Consider the following 19,130-nt stretch of genomic DNA (forward strand, 5'->3'; position numbering starts at 1 on the left):
CGACGCGGGGGCCCTCCTGGGCCGCGCCGCCCTATGGTTAGGGCGCCTCGTGGCCCCACTTCGTATCCTCTTCGGTCTTCTGGAAGCTCCGTGGAAAAATAAGACCCTGGGCGTTCGTTTCGTCCAATTCCTAGAATATTTCCGTGTAGGATTTCTGAAACCAAAAACAGATACAAAACAGAGACCGGCGCTTCGGCATCTCGTTAATAGGTTAGTGCCGGAAAATGCATATAAATGATGTAAAGTGTATATAAAACATGTGAGTATTGTCATAAAACTAGCATGGAACATAAGAAATTATAGATACGTTTGAGACGTATCAAGCATCCCCAAGCTTAGTTCCTACTCGCCCTCGAGTAGGTAAACGATAACAAGGATAATTTCTGAAGTGACATGATGCTATCATAATCTTGATCAATACTATTGTAAAGCATATGAAATGAATGAAGTGATTCGAAGCAATGGTAAAGACAATGATTAAACAACTGGATCATATAGCAAAGACTTTTCTTGAATAGTACTTTCAAGACAAGCATCAATAAGACTTGCATAGGAGTTAACTCATAAAGCAATAAATTCTTAGTAGAAAGTTTTGAAGCAACACAAAGGAAGATATAAGTTTCAGCGGTTTCTTTCAACTTCAACATGTATATCTCATGGATAATTGTCAACACAAAGTAATATGATGAATGCAAATAAGCAAGTATGTATGAATAAATGCACACAGTTGACACAAGTGTTTGCTTCTAAGATAGAAAGAAGTAGGTAAACTGACTCAACATAAAGTAGAAGAATGGCCCTTCGCAGAGGGAAGGATGGATTACTATTTTTGTGCTAGAGCTTTTATTTTGAAAACATAGAAACAATTTTGTCAACGGTAGTAATAATTCATATGTGTTATGCATAAGACATCCTATAAGTTGCAAGCCTCATGCATAGAATACCAATAGTGCTCGCACCTTGTCCTAATTAGCTTGGATTTACATGGATTATCATTGCATAACATATGTTTCAACCAAGTGTCACAAAGGGGTACCTCTATGCCGCCTCGTACAAAGGTCCAAGGAGATAAATCGCATTTGATTTCTCGTTTTTGATAGATCTCAACTAAGGACATCCATACCGGGACAACATAGAAAACAGATAATGGACTCCTCTTTAATGCATAAGCATTCAACAACAGATAATATTCTCATAAGAGATTGAGGATTGATGTCCAAACTGAAACTTCCACCATGATTCATGGCTTTAGTTAGCGGCCCAATGTTCTTCTCTAACAATATGCATACTCAAACCATTTGATCATCATAAATCGCCCTTACTTCAGACAAGCCGAACATGCATAGCAACTCACATGATATTCAACAAAGGTGTAACAGTTGATGACGTCCCCAGAAACATGGTTACCGCTCAACAAGCAACTTATAAGAAATAAGATACATAAGCTACATATTCTTTACCACAATAGTTTTTAAGCTATTTTCCCATGAGCTATATATTGCAAAGACAAGGAATGAAATTTTAAAGGTAGCACTCAAGTAATTTACTTTGGAATGACAGAGAAATACCACATAGTAGGTAGGTATGGTGGACACAAATGGCATAGGTTTTGGCTCAAGGTTTTGGATGCACGAGAAGTATTCCCTCTCAGTACAAGGCTTTGGATAGCAAGGTTGTTTGAAGAAAACACAAGTATGAACCGGTACTGACAAAACTTACATAAGAACATATTGCAAGCATTATAAGACTCTACACTTGTCTTCCTTGTTGTTCAAACACTTCACCGGAAAATATCTAGACTTTAGAGAGACCAATCATGCAAACCAAATTTCAACAAGCTCTATGGTAGTTCTTCATTAATAGGTGCAAAGTACATGATGCAAGAGCTTAAACATGATCTATTTGAGCACAACAATTGCCAAGTATCAAATTATTCAAGACAATATACCAATTACCACATGAAGCATTTTCTGTTTCCAACCAAATAACAATGAACGAAGCAGTTTCAACCTTCGCCATGAACATTAAAAGTAATGCTAAGAACACCAGTGTTCATATGAAACAGCGGAGCGTGTCTTTCTCCCCCACAAAGAATGCTAGGATCCGAGTTTATTCAAACAAAAACAAAAATAAAAGCAAACAGACGCTCCAAGTAAAGCACATAAGATGTGACGGAATAAAAATATAGTTTCACTAGAGGTGACCTGATAAGTTGTCGATGAAGAAGGGGATGCCTTGGGCATCCCCAAGCTTAGATGCTTGAGTCTTCTTGAAATATGTAGGGATGAACCACGGGGGCATCCCCAAGCTTAGACTTTTCACTCTTCTTGATCATATTGTATCATCCTCCTCTCTTGATCCGGGAAAACTTCCTCCACACCAAACTCAAAACAAACTCATTAGAGGGTTAGTGCATAATCAAAAATTTACATATTCAGAGGTGACATAATCATTCTTAACACTTCTGGACATTGCCCAAAGCTACTGAAAGTTAATGGAACAAAGAAATCCATTCAACATAGCAAAAGAGGCAATGCGAAATAAAAGGCAGAATCTGTCAAAACAGAACAGTCCGTAAAGACGAATTTTTAGAGGCACTTAACAGGCTCAGATGAAAAAGCTCAAAACTAATGAAAGTTGCGTACATATCTGAGGATTACGCATGTAAATTGGCAAAAAAATTTGATTCTTCTACAGAGAGATCTACGCAAATTCTTGACAGGTAGAAATCTGTTTCTGCGCAGCAATCCAAATCTAGTATCAACTTTACTATTAGAGACTTTACTTGGCACAACAATGCAATAAAGTAAAGATAAGGAGAGGTTACTACAGTAGTAACAACTTTCAAGACTCAAATATAAAACAAAAGTGCAGAAGTAAAATAATGGGTTGTCTCCCATAAGCGCTTTCTTTAACGCCTTTCAGCTAGGCGCAGAAAGTGTGAATCAAGTATTATCAAGAAAAGAAGCATCAACAGAGGAATTTGGAGTTTTCTCAACTATGCATTGTATCTTATCTATGTAAGAAACTCCTTTTTCATTACCTTTAGGCTTACTATCCTCCTCAAATAAATTTTTAGGAACAATCCAACCAAAATTCTTTTCTAGTGCCTCATGCATTCCCATGAGTTTATGAGGTATTGGTATTTTCATCCCCCCTCATAGTTGGTTTTATTAATATATTTTAGCCTATCCTTTTCCCTCTTTTCAAGGATTCTTGCAAAATTGGTAAAACACCCGAGCATTTTATGTCGAATAAAAACTTTCATAGCTTCTCTAGCTACATCACCAAATTCTTTAAGAAGGGTTTCTAAAACAAAATCTTTCTTCTCTCCTTCTTCCATATCACCAAGTGTAAGAAACATATGTTGCATTATTGGATTAAGATTAACAAATCTAGCTTCCAACATGTGCACTAAAGAGGCAGTAGCAATTTCATAATTAGGAGCAAGTTCTACCAAGGATCTATCTTCAAAATCTTCAGCCTTACTAACATCAGTGAAAAATTCTTCTATATTATCTTTTCCAATGATAGACCCACTTCCTACCGATATATTTTTCAAAGTGAACTTAGGATGAAGCATGATGAAATAAACAAAAGGTGAATAAAGTAAATGCAAGTAACTAATTTTTTGTGTTTTTGATATAGAGAAAGCAAACAAGACAAATGAAATAAAGTAAAGCAACTAATTTTTTTGTGTTTTTGATATAAAGAAGCAAACAAAACAGGAAATAAAATAAAGTAAAGCAAGACAATAATAAAGTAAAGAGATTGGATGTGAGAGACTCCCCTTGCAGCGTGTCTTGATCTCCCCGGCAACGGCGCTAGAAAAAGAGCTTGATAACGCGTGAAGCACACGTCCGTTGGGAACCCCAAGAGGAAGGTGTGATGCGTACAACAGACAAGTTTTCCCTCGTAAAGAAACCAAGGTTATCGAACCGAGTAGGAGATGAAGGTCACGTGAAGGTTGTTGGTGAAGGAGTGTAGTGCGGCGCAACACCGGGGATTCCGGCGCCAACGTGGAACCTGCACAACACAATCAAAATACTTTGCCCCAACTTAACAGTGAGGTTGTCAATCTCACCGGCTTGCTGAAAACAAAGAATTAAACGTATGGTGTGGAGAATGATGTTTGCTTGTAGAAAAAAACAGAGAACAGAGTTTGCAGTAGATTGTATTTCGGATGTAAAAGAATGGACCGGGGTCCACAGTTCACTAGTGGTGTCTCTCCAATAAGATAACTAGCATGTTGGGTGAACAAATTACAGTTGGGCAATTGACAAATAGAGATGCACATACATATATCATGATGACTACTATGAGATTTAATCAGGGCATTACGATAAAGTACATAGACCGCTATCCAGACATGCATCTATGCCTAAAAAGTCCACCTTCGGGTTAGCATCCGCACCCCTTCCAGTATTAAGTTGCAAACAACGGACAATTGCATTAAGTATGGTGCATAATGTAATCAACACAAATATCCTTAGACAAAGCATTGATGTTTTATCCCTAGTGGCAACAGCACATCCACAACCTTAGAACTTTCCGTCACTCGTCCCGCATTCAATGGAGGCATGAACCCACTATCGAGCATAAATACTCCCTCTTGGAGTCACAAGTATCAACTTGGCCGAGCCTCTACTAGCAACGGAGAGCATGCAAGAACATAAACAACACATATATGATAGATTGATAATCAACTTGACATAGTATTCAATATTCATCGGATCCCAACAAACACAACATGTAGCATTACAAATAGATGATCTTGATCATGATAGGCAGCTCAGAAGATCTAAACATGATAGCACAAGAGGAGAAGACAACCATCTAGCTACTGCTATGGACCCATAGTCCAAGGATGAACTACTCACGCATCAGTCCGGAGGCGGGCATGGTGATGTAGAGCCCTCCGGTGATGATTCCCCTCTCCGGCAGGGTGCCGGAGGCGATCTCCCGAATCCCCGAGATGGGATTGGCGGCGGCGGCGTCTCTGGAACTTTTTCCGTATCGTGGCTCTCGGTAATAGGGTTTTCGCGACGGAGATTTTAAGTAGGCGAAAGGGCAGAGTCGGAGGAGGCACGGGGGCCCCACACCATAGGCCGGCGCGGGCCCCTCCTTGGCCGCGCCGCCCTATGGTTAGGGAGCCTCGTGGCCCCACTTCGTATCCTCTTCGGTCTTCTGGAAGCTCCGTGGAAAAATAAGACCCTGGGCGTTCGTTTCGTCCAATTTCGAGAATATTTCATGTGTAGGATTTACGAAACCAAAAACAAGCACAAAACAGGAACTGGCGCTTCGGCATCTCGTTAATAGGTTAGTGCCGGAAAATGCATATAAATGATGTAAAGTGTATATAAAACATGTGAGTATTGTCATAAAACTAGCATGGAACATAAGAAATTATAGATACGTTTGAGACGTATCAGAATCCTGCAGGCTGACACGAGACATCGGATACCAAACAAACGAGGAGAGAGATTTACCCAGGTTCGGGGTCCTCGATGAGGTAAAACTCTTACTTCTTGCTTGTCTGATCTTGATTATCGGAATTATTGGGTTACAATGGGGTAGCCGAATGCTAAGACTAAGATCTCGTCGAGAGGCTAAGATTTCTAATGACCTAGCTCTAGACTTGCGATGGTTCTGGCTGTGATGATTGTGTGTCCCTCGGCAAACCCTCTCCTGGCCCTTATATTGTAGGCCAGGTCTCGAGAGTTCTGTCCGGGTTCGACTAGGTTACAAAGAGTTCTCCTTCTAAAATTCCTTGTTCTTCGTCTTCTTGCCTTGTTCGTCAAGAATCCTTCTTTGGAACCGACGTATCGTCCCACCTTGGTTGGTGGATGATCTTCATGGGCCCTGGTTGGGCCGTAGGAGGTAGCATATCTTTGGTTACCCGAAGGGTAATGCCCACGTCATTAACCCAATTGCATCTTTAAAAATATTGATTCTTATTACTAGTAAACAAAATAAAAAGAAAGACTAATTGATTGGTTAAAAAGTGTTGTGACGTGCACCATGGCGCTCAAGTTTCGGTCTCATCCTTTGACTCTCTCTCTCTCTGCTAAAGGAACTGAAGTGTCTGCCTGATACCCGTGATTTCTTCAATTTGGCCCCTTGATGATGCAAATTTGACGTGCGCAAACTGAGCCGATTTGTTTTTTATTTGACTAGCCATTGTGTCATCACTAGTCCAGTGCATTGTGGATGAGAGGGAGAATAAGAGGATGAGCAGATCCGGCACATCAACTGCTAGGAAAAACCAAGATGGCCTCCTGGAAGGTGGCATGTAGAGAGAGGCACTGACGACAGCAGCATCATGATAGTGGATGTTGGGGCGACGACTGCTAGCTGTCTTCGTGTTGGTGACCGTCGGCGCTATCCCTGCCTTTAAAATAAATTTGAAATGGTACCACACATAGTCTGGCTCTTAAAAGTCCCTTAGGGCCTGGAGGTGGCCGGCTGCTGCGCCTTCTCCTCCGCGCGACGGGATGCTCCATCCGCATCACATGGGAGCCAGGGCGGCGGCCCCGGGCATGGCGGCGGCGACCTCCTCCCCGGAGGTGGACGGTCTTGTTCGGATCTAGGGTGGGGGATCTTGGTATCTGATACGTCCATTTTGCATCACTATTTTATATCATAATTTACTGTTATTCATTGATATATTTCATATTGGGAGATGATACTTATGTTATTTCATCTATTTTGCATATTTCATGATTATTTGGAGATCGCGCACCGGAGCCAGGATTCTGCTGGAAAAAGCACCGTCAGGATGCAATATTTCAGAAGATCAGCAGTTGACGGAAATTATATGAAAATTCCTATTTTTCCGGAAGTCGAAGGGAGCCGGAAGGGGAGCCGAGGGGACCCGAGGTGGGCCCACCTCATAGGCCGGCGCGGCCCAAGGCCCGGCCGCGCCGCCCTGTGAGGAGGGGGCCCACAGCCCCCTCTCGCCTCCTTTTCTTTGCGTACGTCTTCGCCCGAAAACCTATGCCACGAGAGGATAGTCGCGAAGAGTTACGGCCGCCTCGCGGGGCGGAGAACACCGGAGAGAAAAGAGCTCTCCGGCGGGCGGGAATCCGCCGGGGAAATTCCCTCCCGGAGGGGAAATCGACGCCATCGGCACCGTCATCGAGCTGGACATCATCTCCATCACCATCGTCATCATCTCCATCATCATCACCGCCATCTCCACCGCTGCACCTCGTCACCGCTGTAACGATTCGGGTTGGATCTTGATTGTTTGATAGGGGAAACTCTCCCGGTGTTGATTTCTACTTGTTATTGATGCTATTGAGTGAAACCGTTGAACCAAGGTTTATGTTCAGATTGTTATTCATCATCATATCACCTCTGATCATGTTCCATATGATGTCTCATGAGTAGTTCGTTTAGTTCTTGAGGACATGGGTGAAGTCTAAATGTTAGTAGTGAATTATGGTTGAGTAGTATTCAATGTTATGATATTTAAGTTGTGGTGTTATTCTTCTAGTGGTGTCGTGTGAACGTCGACTACACGACACTTAACCATTTATGGGCCTAGGGGAATGCATCTTGTACTCGTTTGCCAATTGCGGGGTTGCCGGAGTGACAGAAACCTGAGCCCCCGTTGGTATATCGATGCAGGAGGGATCGCATGATCTCAGAGTTTAAGGCTGTGGTTAGATTTATCTTAATTACTTTCTTGTATTTGCGGATGCTTGCAAGGGGTATAATCACAAGTATGTATTAGTCCTAGGAAGGGCAGTACATTAGCATAGGTTCACCCACACAACACTTATCAAAACAATGAAGATTAATTAGCTGTATGAAGCGAAAGCACTAGACTAAAATCCCCGTGTGTCCTCGAGAACGTTTGGTCATTATAAGTAAACAAACCGGCTTGTCCTTTGTGCTAAAAAGTATTGGGCCACTCGCTGCAATTATTACTCTCGCACTTTACTTACTCGTACTTTATTCATCTGTTACATCAAAACCCCCTAATACTTGTTTGTGAGCATTTACGGTGAATCCTTCATCGAAACTGCTTGTCAACACCTTCCGCTCCTCGTTGGGATCGACATTCTTACTTATCGAAGATACTACGATACACCCCTGTACTTGTGGGTCATCAAGACTATTTTTACGGCGCCGTTGCCGGGGAGTGAAGCGCTATTGGTAAGTGGAATTGGTAAGGAAAACCTTTACTTGTTGTGCTGATTTTATTTCGCTCTGCTCGCTATAAGTCATTATGGAGAGATCTTCTCTTCAATTTCTATTTGGGAAATCTACTACTACTGCAACGGTAGTGGATGAGGCGCCAGGTGAGGAAGTAATACCATATAAAATACCTATGAAAATTATTGAACGTGTTATGGATAACCGCTACGAAGGGGATGGAACTGTCCATCCTGGTGATCATTTACTGTTTTTACATGAATTATGCGGGTTATTCAAATATGCAGGTATTGCTATGGATGAAGTTAGAAAGAAACTATTCTCTATATCGCTGTCTGGTAAAGCGGCGCACTTGGTATAAATTGTCTGAAGAATAGGGATTCTCTTGATTGGGAGGACATTTTGCCTTTATTTTATTCCAAATTCTATCCTCCAAGTGAAATTCACAAAGATCGGAACCGCATATATAATTTCTGGCCTCATGATGGAGAGAGTATTGCCCAAGCTTGGGGGAGATTGAAGTCTTTAATGCTCAAATGCCCCATTCATGAGCTTCCTGGTAATATTATTATTTATAATCATGCAAGATTGTCTTTTCAAGACAAGACTTTGCTGGATACTTCTTGTTCTGGATCATTTACACGCAACAAAGAAGAGTTTAAAAGGGACCTTCTTGATCGGATCCAGGAGAATACTGAAGGATGGGAGAACGACAAAGATAGAGAGTCAGGTATAAACTTTGATTATAAATGCATTGAGGTTTTTATGGATACTGGATAAATTTCGTAATATTAGTGCTACTTATGGTCTTGATTCTCAAGTCGTTGCAAATCTTTATAAAGCTTTTGCCTCTCATTATGAATTGCCTAAGAAGAATTTTGATAAGTATCATGAACCGTATAAAGATAAAATTGATTCATCTATAAATAAATGTGTTGTAGTTGAAACTGTTGATCATGTTATTCCTGAAGCTTATATTGAAAAAACTCCTTTTACTGCTAAAATGAAGGAGTGCTCTGTTATAAATAGTGCGGTTCATAAAAGTGAAAAGAAACCTATAGAACCTGAAGAACAAATAAAAGTTGAACCTGCTGTTGCAATTATTAAAGATCTTGTGACTGAAAATGTGGAGGATGGTCATATTATTTTCACGTGAAGATGCCTCTAATATTGTTTCACATCCTAATAAATCCAAGCAAGCTAGTGTTCCTATGCTATACTGTTAGAATTGGTGATCATTGTTATTATGGTTTATGTGATATTGGTGCAAGTATTAGTGCTATTCCTTATGAGCTTTACACGGAGATTATGCACGAAATTGGTTCTTGTGAACTTGAAGATATTGATGTGGTTATTCGGCTAGCTAATAGAGAAACTATCTCTCCAATTGGTATTGTTCGAGATGTGGAAGTTCTATGTGGTAAGATTAAATATCCTGCTGACTTTTTGGTACTTGGTTCTGCTCGCTAGTAAGTATTGTCCTATCATTTTTGGTAGACCTTTTCTAAATACTTGTGGAGCTATTATAGATTGCAAGAAAGAGAAAATTTTGACTAAATTTGCTTGGTGAATCTTATGAGTTTAACTTCTCTAAATTTGCCAAAACTCCTTATAAAGCTGATTTGCCTAATAATGATTTTAGAGTTGAACAGTGTGCGTCTATTGCTCTTGCTCCTAATAATCCTTTGCAGCAACATTTGGAGAATAGTGAGAGCGAAGTCTTTAGGGAAGAAAGAAATGAGCTTGATGAAATTTTCCTTCGTCAACCTATTCTTAAACATGACTTGCCGGTTGAAGATCTGGGTACAACACCACCACCAAAGGAAGATCCTGTCTTTGATTTAAAACCATTGCGTGATAATATTAAGTATGCTCATATTGATGATAAGAAAATATATCCTGTTATTATTAGTTCTAAGCTTTCAGAGATTGAGGAAGAAAGGTTATTGGAAATATTGAAGAAACACCGAGGAGCTATTGGCTACACTCTTGATGATTTGAAGGGGATTTCTCCCTCTATTTGCCAACATGCTATCAATATGGAAGATGATGCAAAACCTGTTGTTGAACATCAACGTCGTCTAATTCCGAAAATGAAGGAGGTGGTAAGGAATGAGGTATTAAAACTTCTTGAAGCTGGTATTATATATCCTATTGCTGATAGTAGATGGGTTAGTCCTGTTCATTGTGTTCCTAAGAAAGGAGGAATGACTGTTGTGCCTAATGATAATGATGAGCTCATCCCTCAAAGAGTAGTTGTAGGGTATAGAATGTGCATTGATTTTCGAAAAGTTAATAAAGTTACTAAGAAAGATCATTACCCTTTACCCTTTATTGATCAAATGCTAGAAAGGTTGTCTAAAAATACTCATTTTTGCTTTCTTGATGGTTATTCCGGGTTTTCACAAATTCGTTGTTAAAACTAAAGATCAAGAGAAAACCACTTTCACTTGTCCCTATGGAACTTATGCTTATAGGCGTATGCCTTTTGGTTTATGTAATGCTCCTGCTACTTTTCAAAGATGCATGTCTGCTATTTTTCATGGCTTTTGCGAGAGTATTGTAGAGGTATTCATGGATGATTTTTACTGTCTATGGGAATTCTTTTGATAATTGCTTGCGAAACCTCGATAAAGTTTTGCGAGAGATGTGAAGAAACTAACCTTGTTCTTAATTGGGAGAAATGCCACTTTATGGTTAATGAAGGAATTGTATTGGGACGTAAAATTTCCGAGAGAGGTATTGAAGTTGATAGAGCTAAAGTTGAAGCAATTGAGAAGATGCCCTATCCGAGGGATGTTAAAGGTATTCGTAGTGTTCTTGGTCATGCTGGGTTTTATAGGAGATTTATTAAAGATTTCTCCAATATTTCAAAGCCTCTTACTAATCTTCTTCAAAAAGATGTACCTTTTGTTTTTGATGATGATTGTAAGGAAGCTTTTGAAACTCTAAAGAAAGCCTTAACAACTGCTCTCGTAGTTGAACCTCCCGATTGGAATTTGCCTTTTGAAATTATGTGTGATGCTAGTGATTTTGTCTGTAGGTGCTTGTTCTTGGACGACGAGTAGATAAAAAGCTGAATGTTATTCATTATGCTAGTAAAACTCTTGATGCTTGCTCAAAGAAATTATGCTACTACTGAAAAAGAATTGTTAGTCTGTAGTCTTTGCTTGTGATAAGTTTAGATCTTATATCGTTGATTCAAAACTTACTATTCATACTGATCATGCTTGCAATTAGATACCTTATGACAAAGAAAGATGCTAAGCCGAGGCTTATTAGATGGGTACTTCAGTTGCAAGAATTTGATTTACATATTGTAGATAGGAAAGGTGCTGATAATCCTGTTGTCGATAATTTGTCTAGATTGGAAAATTTTGCTTATGATCCTGTTCTGTTAATGATAGTTTTCCAAATGAACAATTGGCTGTAATAAAGGTGAACTCGCGAGATAGCCCTTGGTACGCTGATTATGCTAACTTTATTGTATCCAAGTACTTGCCTCCAACCTTTTCAGCTCAGCAAAGGAGGAAATTCTTTTATGACTTGAGGCATTATTTTTGGGATGACCCATGATGGCGTGTATTTCACACGTTCGTTGGGCAACCCCAAGAGGAAGGTATGATGCGCACAGCAGCAAGTTTTCCCTCAGAAAGAAACCAATGTTTATCGAACCAGGAGGAGCCAAGAAGCACGTTGAAGGTTGATGGCGGCGGGATGTAGTGCGGCGCAACACCGGAGATTCCGGCGCCAACGTGGAACCTGCACAACACAACCAAAGTACTTTGCCCCAACGAAACGAGTGAGGTTGTCAATCTCACCTGGCTTGCTGTAACAAAGGATTAACCGTATTGTGTGGAAGATGATTTTTTGCGAGAGAAAACGATAAAACAAGTATTGCGGCAGATTTGTATTTCGAGTATTAAAAGAATGGACCGGGGTCCACAGTTCACTAGAGGTGTCTCCCCCATAAGATAAAAGCATGTTGGCTGAACAAATTACAGTCGGGCAATTGACAAATAGAGAGGGCATAACAATGCACATACATGTCATGATAAGTATAGTGAGATTTAATTGGGCATTACGACAAAGTACATAGACCGCCATCCAGCTGCATCTATGCCTAAAAGTCCACCTTCGGGTTATCGTCCGAACCCCTTCCGGTATTAAGTTGCAAAGCAACGAGACAATTGCATTAAGTATGGTGCGTAATGTAATCAACAACTACATCCTCGGACATAGCGCCAATGTTTTATCCCTAGTGGCAACGACACAACACAACCTTAGAACTTTCGTCACTGTCCCGGTGTCAATGCGGGCATGAACCCACTATCGAGCATAAATACTCCCTCTTGGAGTTAAGAGCAAAAACTTGGCCAGAGCCTCTAGTAATAACGGAGAGCATGCAAGATCATAAACAACACATATGTAATAACTTGATAATTAACATAACATGGTATTCTCTATCCATCGGATCCCGACAAACACAACATAGAGTATTACGGATAGATGATCTTGATCATGTTAGGTAGCTCACAAGATCCAACAATGAAGCACAATGAGGAGAAGACAACCATCTAGCTACTGCTATGGACCCATAGTCCGGGGGTGAACTACTCACTCATCACTCCGGGAGCGACCATGGCGGTGTAGAGTCCTCCGGGAGATGAATCCCCTCTCCGGCGGGGTGCCGGAGGAGATCTCGAGAATCCCCGAGATGTGATTGGCGGCGGCGGCGTCTCGGGAAGGTTTTCCGTATCGTGGTTTTTCGCCTCGGGGGTTTCACGACGGAGGCTTTAAGTAGGCGGAAGGGCGAGTCGGGGGCGACGAGGGGCCCACACCACGGGGCGGCGCGGGCCCCCTTGGCCGCGCCGCCATGTGGTTTGGCCACCTCGTGGCCCCACTCGAATGCTCTTCGGTCTTCGGAAGGTTCGTGGCAAAATAGGCCCCCGGGTCTTCGTTTCGTCCAATTCGAGAATATTTCGTTACTAGGATTTACGAAACCAAAAACGACGAGAAAACGACAAGTGGCACTTCGGCATCTTGTTAATAGGTTAGTTCCAGAAAATGCACGAATATGACATAAAGTGTGCATAAAACATGTAGGTATCATCAATAATATGGCATAGAACATAAGAAATTATCGATACGTCGGAGACGTATCAACCCACACTTATATAAAGAAGGAGTGGATGGTATTATGCGAAGATGTGTTCCTGAATATGAACAACAAGAGATATTGAGTAAATGTCATGGTAGTGCTTATGGAGGACATCACGCCAGAGATAGAACTGCACAAAAGGTTCTACAATCAGGTTTTTATTGGCCAACTCTCTTCAAAGATGCAAGGAAATTTATTTTATCTTGTGATGAATGTCAAAGGGTTGGTAATATCTCCAGACGCAATGAAATGCCTATGAATTATACTCTTGTTATTGAACCATTCGATTGTTGGGGATTCGACTTCATGGGTCCTTTCCCTTCTTCGAAGGTAACACTCATATACTTGTCGTTGTTGATTATGTTACTAAATGGGTAGAAGCTATACCCACAAAAAGTGCTGATGGTGAGACTTCTTTAAAAATGCTTTTAGATATTATTTTTCCTAGATTTGGAGTACCTAGATATATTATGACTGATGGAGGTTCTCATTTTATTCATGGAGGTTTTAGAAAAACTCTTGCTAAGTATGGTATTAATCATAGAATTGCTTCCGCTTATCATCCTCAAACTAGTGGGCAAGTAGAATTATCAAATAGAGAGATTAAATCTATTTTGGGAAAGACTGTTAATAAATCTAGAAAGAATTGGGCTATTAAATTGAAGGACGCATTATGGGCTTATAGAACTGCTTATAAAAATCCCATGGGTATGTCGCCATATAAAATGGTTTATGGAAAAGCTTGTCATTTACCTTTAGAATTAGAGCACAAAGCTTATTGGGCTGTAAGGGAACTTAATAAAGATTTCAAACTTGCCGGTAAGAAGAGATTGCTACAATTGAGTTCTTTAGATGAATGGAGAAGTGAAGCTTATGAAAATGCTAAACTCTTTAAGGAGAAAGTTAACAAATGGCATGATAGAAGGATTATCAAAAGAGAATTTAATGTTGGGGACAAAGTCCTATTGTATCGGTCTCGTCTTAGATTTTTTGCAGGGAAATTACTCTCAAAATGGGAAGGACCATATGTCATTGATGAGGTTTATCGATCAGGAGCAATTAAAATTAGCTCTCTTCAAGGTAATGCCACACAAGTAGTGAATGGGCAGAGACTCAAGCATTATATCTCTGGAGATTCTTATAATGAAGATGTTGATATTATCCAAGTGGTAACTCCGGAAGCTTACATCAAAGGTCAAGTTGACAGTCCTGCAGAGTTCGACTTTGAATAGGGAACAGTACTGGTAATAAAAAGTCCGTGATTTACTTTCCGAACAATGTTTTTGTTGTTTTTGGAAAATATGAAAAATTACGAGATCGAAACGGAGTGGAGGAGACGCACGAGGGCGTGCCCCCATAGGCCGGCGCGGGCCCCAGCCTGGCCGCGCCGCCCTATGAGGACACCGCCTCGTTGTCCCTCTCCGACTCTTGTTCGACCTGGTACTTTCCTTCTGACGTAAAAATTACTGCTATATAATCCCCCGGACCCCTGGAGGTCCGTATATCGTTTTCTCGACGTGTTTTGTTTCGAGCTGTTTCTGCCAGGATCTATTTTCAATCTAGAAGCACCATGGTCTCCAACGACAAAGACAAGGAGCCTATGGAGGAAGATATTCAAGATCCCGAGTGGAAAGAGGTGGACGAGAGCGTCAAGGAAGAAGATGAAGAAGAAGTGGAGGAAGACTCGCGCGCATACCCGCAGGCCACCATTGCAAGCATCAAGGTGGTGGAGAACCCTTTTAATGCAAAGAAGAGCGCAAGAATTCGCACCGGAGGAAGTCTTCCACATCACTACCTAGCTCCAAAGACATCTTCTCCAGGCACTCATCACCCCTTCCGCAATCTAATTTACAATAATCAAATTGAAAGGACTCCCAAGGCAGCATTGCCTAGCAATTGGGATATAGATCGTTCTAACACTGCAGGAGGGATGAAGCCTGAAACTGAAGAGTGGGGAAATAACTCTAAGAGTTGGGACTCGCCGTCGGACATACTTCTTAACCACGTCGAGCATAACTCGGAGATGATCCGCAACCTCATGTACAAGATTGATGAGCTTCAGGAGCTTGTTGAGAAGCTTGTCAAGAATTCACCATCATCACCGAAGGAGTAATTCATCATCGGTATTGGCATCCCCTTGGTTTGTTCCAAGCTTGGGGAGTGCCGCGGTATCACATCATCACTATCTTTTACTTTTTATTATCAAGTAGTGTCATATCATGAGTAGGGAAGTTATCATATAAGATGTGTTGCGGTATGGAAGTATCTCCCTTTAGTTGGTTATCTATGTATCCCTTTGTGTGAGTTATCGTTATGAAATATTAATGAGAAGTTTTATCATTTACATATTGCACATCTTATTTTAGTTTGCAATCTCTATTATGTGGTTGATCTTGTTGTTAGTATTGGTATCACTTTGGGAGCATTGAATAAATCTATTTGGTTTTGGCAAACTTAGCATTGGTCAATAGCAACAACACTTTGAGTTTTAAGTAGAGAAGAGGAAATACATGTAGATATATTATTATCTTTCTTGTTAGTTCTTAGCTTAGTATTCTGAAGTTAAAATTGTTTGTACTTACAAGTAAGATGCATGATTGTTTCTATCACATGTATATTTGTTTGTTTACCTCAACTCTTATGCTTGCTAATCAACCTTGCTAGCCAAAGACCTGTACTGAAAGGGAATGCTTCTCGTGCATCCAAACCTTTAAACCAAAACCCATGCCATATGTGTCCACTATAACTACCTATTATGCGGTATTTCCTGCCACTCCAAGTAAATACTTCATGTGCTACCTTTAAACAATTCAAAACTTTATTACTCCTTATTTGTGTCAATGTTCTATAGCTCATGAGGAAGTATGTGGTGTTTATCTTTCAATCTTGTTGGGCAACTTTCACCAATGGACTAGTGGCTTCATCCACTTATCCAATAACTTTGCAAAAAGAGCTAGCAATGGGGTTCCCAGTCCCAAATTAATTAACTTTTGTAATTTTACAAATAGACACTCCTCCATGGTATGTGATTGATTGGACGGCACCCGAGGATTCGGTTAGCCATGGCTTGAGAAAGCAAAGGTGGGGAGGAGTGTCATCTAAATAAAACTAAAATAAAAAGACACTCCTTCATGGTATGAGATCGTTGGCAGGCACCCGAGGATTCGGTTAGCCATGGTTTGTGAAAGCAAAGGTTGGAAGGAGTGTCAACCAAAAATAAAACTTTATGGGAGCCGCTCTTTGAGAGTTTGTCTGGCAAGGGGGTTAGAGTACCCGCTACCAGTCGTTGACAACAACAAACACCCCTCAAAACTTTACTTTATTGCTCTCTATATGATTTCAAAACTTGAAAAGCTCTAGCACATGATTTAATCCATGCTTCCCTCTCGCGAAGGGCCTATCTGTTACTTTATGTTGAGTCAGTAAACCTATTTCCCTCCATCTTAAGCAAGCATTTGAGTTGTTGTGATCCAACCATCTATATTGTGATATATTTAATCATGCCTTTTATTCTTCCTTGTTTAGTACAAGTTTTATCTGATGAATATAGCTTTGAAAATTATCAATGATTATGAGAAGATTATTATGATTGAGTATGCAAATTTTGCCATAAGCCTTAATATAAGAGCGCTGCTCGATAAATAAGTACAATCTGTTAAATGTTCTCTGACCAAGAACGAAGTTTGCCATCACCAACTATGATTTCTTATGCACCTTTATTTGTGATTACCTTATACTTGTTTCAAGTTGAGTTATATGAGGAAGTTGTCCACTAGAATGTCTTGTGTGAATGAATATGATGCTTCTTGTCCGTATTTGATTTATCGACTCTTCACTCCATAAACATGTGGTCTTGTTTACTGAGCTCAGTTTCGCTTGGGGACAAGCGAAGTCTAAGCTTGGGGGGAGTTGATACGTCCATTTTGCATCACTATTTTATATCATAATTTACTGTTATTCATTGATATATTTCATATTGGGAGATGATACTTATGTTATTTCATCTATTTTGCATATTTCATGATTATTTGGAGATCGCGCACCGGAGCCAGGATTCTGCTGGAAAAAGCACCGTCAGGATGCAATATTTCAGAATATCAGCAGTTGACGGAAATTATATGAAAATTCCTATTTTTCCAGAAGTCGAAGGGAGCCAGAAGGGGGAGCCGAGGGGACCCGAGGTGGGCCCACCTCATAGGCCGGCGCGGCCCAAGGCCTGGCCGCGCCGCCCTGTGAGGAGGGGGCCCACAGCCCCCTCTCGCCTCCTTTTCTTCGCGTACGTCTTCGCCCCGAAAACCTAAGCCACAGAGGATAGTCGCGAAGAGTTACAGCCGCCTCTGCGGGGCGGAGAACACCAGAGAGAAAAGAGCTCTCCGGCGGGCAGGAATCCGCCGGGGAAATTCCCTCCCGGAGGGGGAAATCGACGCCATCGTCACCGTCATCGAGCTGGACATCATCTCCATCACCATCGTCATCATCTCCATCATCATCACCGCCATCTCCACCGCTGCACCTCGTCACCGCTGTAACGATTCGGGTTGGATCTTGATTGTTTGATAGGGGAAACTCTCCCGGTGTTGATTTCTACTTGTTATTGATGCTATCGAGTGAAACCGTTGAACCAAGGTTTATGTTCAGATTGTTATTCATCATCATATCACCTCTGATCATGTTCCATATGATGTCTCGTGAGTAGTTCGTTTAGTTCTTGAGGACATGGGTGAAGTCTAAATGTTAGTAGTGAATTATGGTTGAGTAGTATTCAATGTTATGATATTTAAGTTGTGGTGTTATTCTTCTAGTGGTGTCGTGTGAACTTCGACTACACGACACTTTACCATTTATGGGCCTAGGGGAATGCATCTTGTACTCGTTTGCCAATTGCGGGGTTGCCGGAGTGACAGAAACCTGAGCCCCCGTTGGTATATCGATGAAGGAGGGATCGCAGGATCTCGAGTTTAAAGGCTGTGGTTAGATTTATCTTAATTACTTTCTTGTATTTGCGGATGCTTGCAAGGGGTATAATCACAAGTATGTATTAGTCCTAGGAAGGGCAGTACATTAGCATAGGTTCACCCACACAACACTTATCAAAACAATGAAGATTAATTAGCTGTATGAAGCGAAAGCACTAGACTAAAATCCCGTGTGTCCTCGAGAACGTTTGGTCATTATAAGTAAACAAACCGGCTTGTCCTTTGTGCTAAAAAGGATTGGGCCACTCGCTGCAATTATTACTCTCGCACTTTACTTACTCGTACTTTATTCATCTGTTACATCAAAACCCCCTAAATACTTGTCTGTGAGCATTTACAGTGAATCCTTCATCAAAACTTCTTGTCAACACCTTCTGCTCCTCGTTGGGATCGACATTCTTACTTATAGAAGATACTACGATACACCCCCTATACTTGCGGCTCATCAGTATCCCACACAGATCTCCGGCGGTGAAGATCCAGTCGACGACGAGTTTAGGTTGACGGGGTAGCCGATGAAAACCGTGCTTCGCTCTCGGGCTTGGCGGACGATGGCGGCGTCGCTTGGCATCGTTACCTTGTCGAAGGCATCGTCTTTGCTTGTCTCGTCACTCCACTCGGCGAGTTGGAGATGTGCGGCTGCCGGTGAAAATCGTGCTCCGACCCTGGTCATGGCGGGCGATGGCGACGTTACGCGTCATTACCTTCTTGAAGGCATCGCCGTCACAACCTGCATCTACCCACTCGTACTGCTCCGGGGGAAACCCTAGATCTGGGTCTCCTGGATCGAACGATGGCGGCGCTACCTACGTCATTCTACCTCTTGGGAC

The sequence above is a fragment of the Lolium rigidum genome, chromosome 2, assembly GCF_022539505.1.
Source record: "Lolium rigidum isolate FL_2022 chromosome 2, APGP_CSIRO_Lrig_0.1, whole genome shotgun sequence".
NCBI lineage: Eukaryota > Viridiplantae > Streptophyta > Magnoliopsida > Poales > Poaceae > Lolium > Lolium rigidum.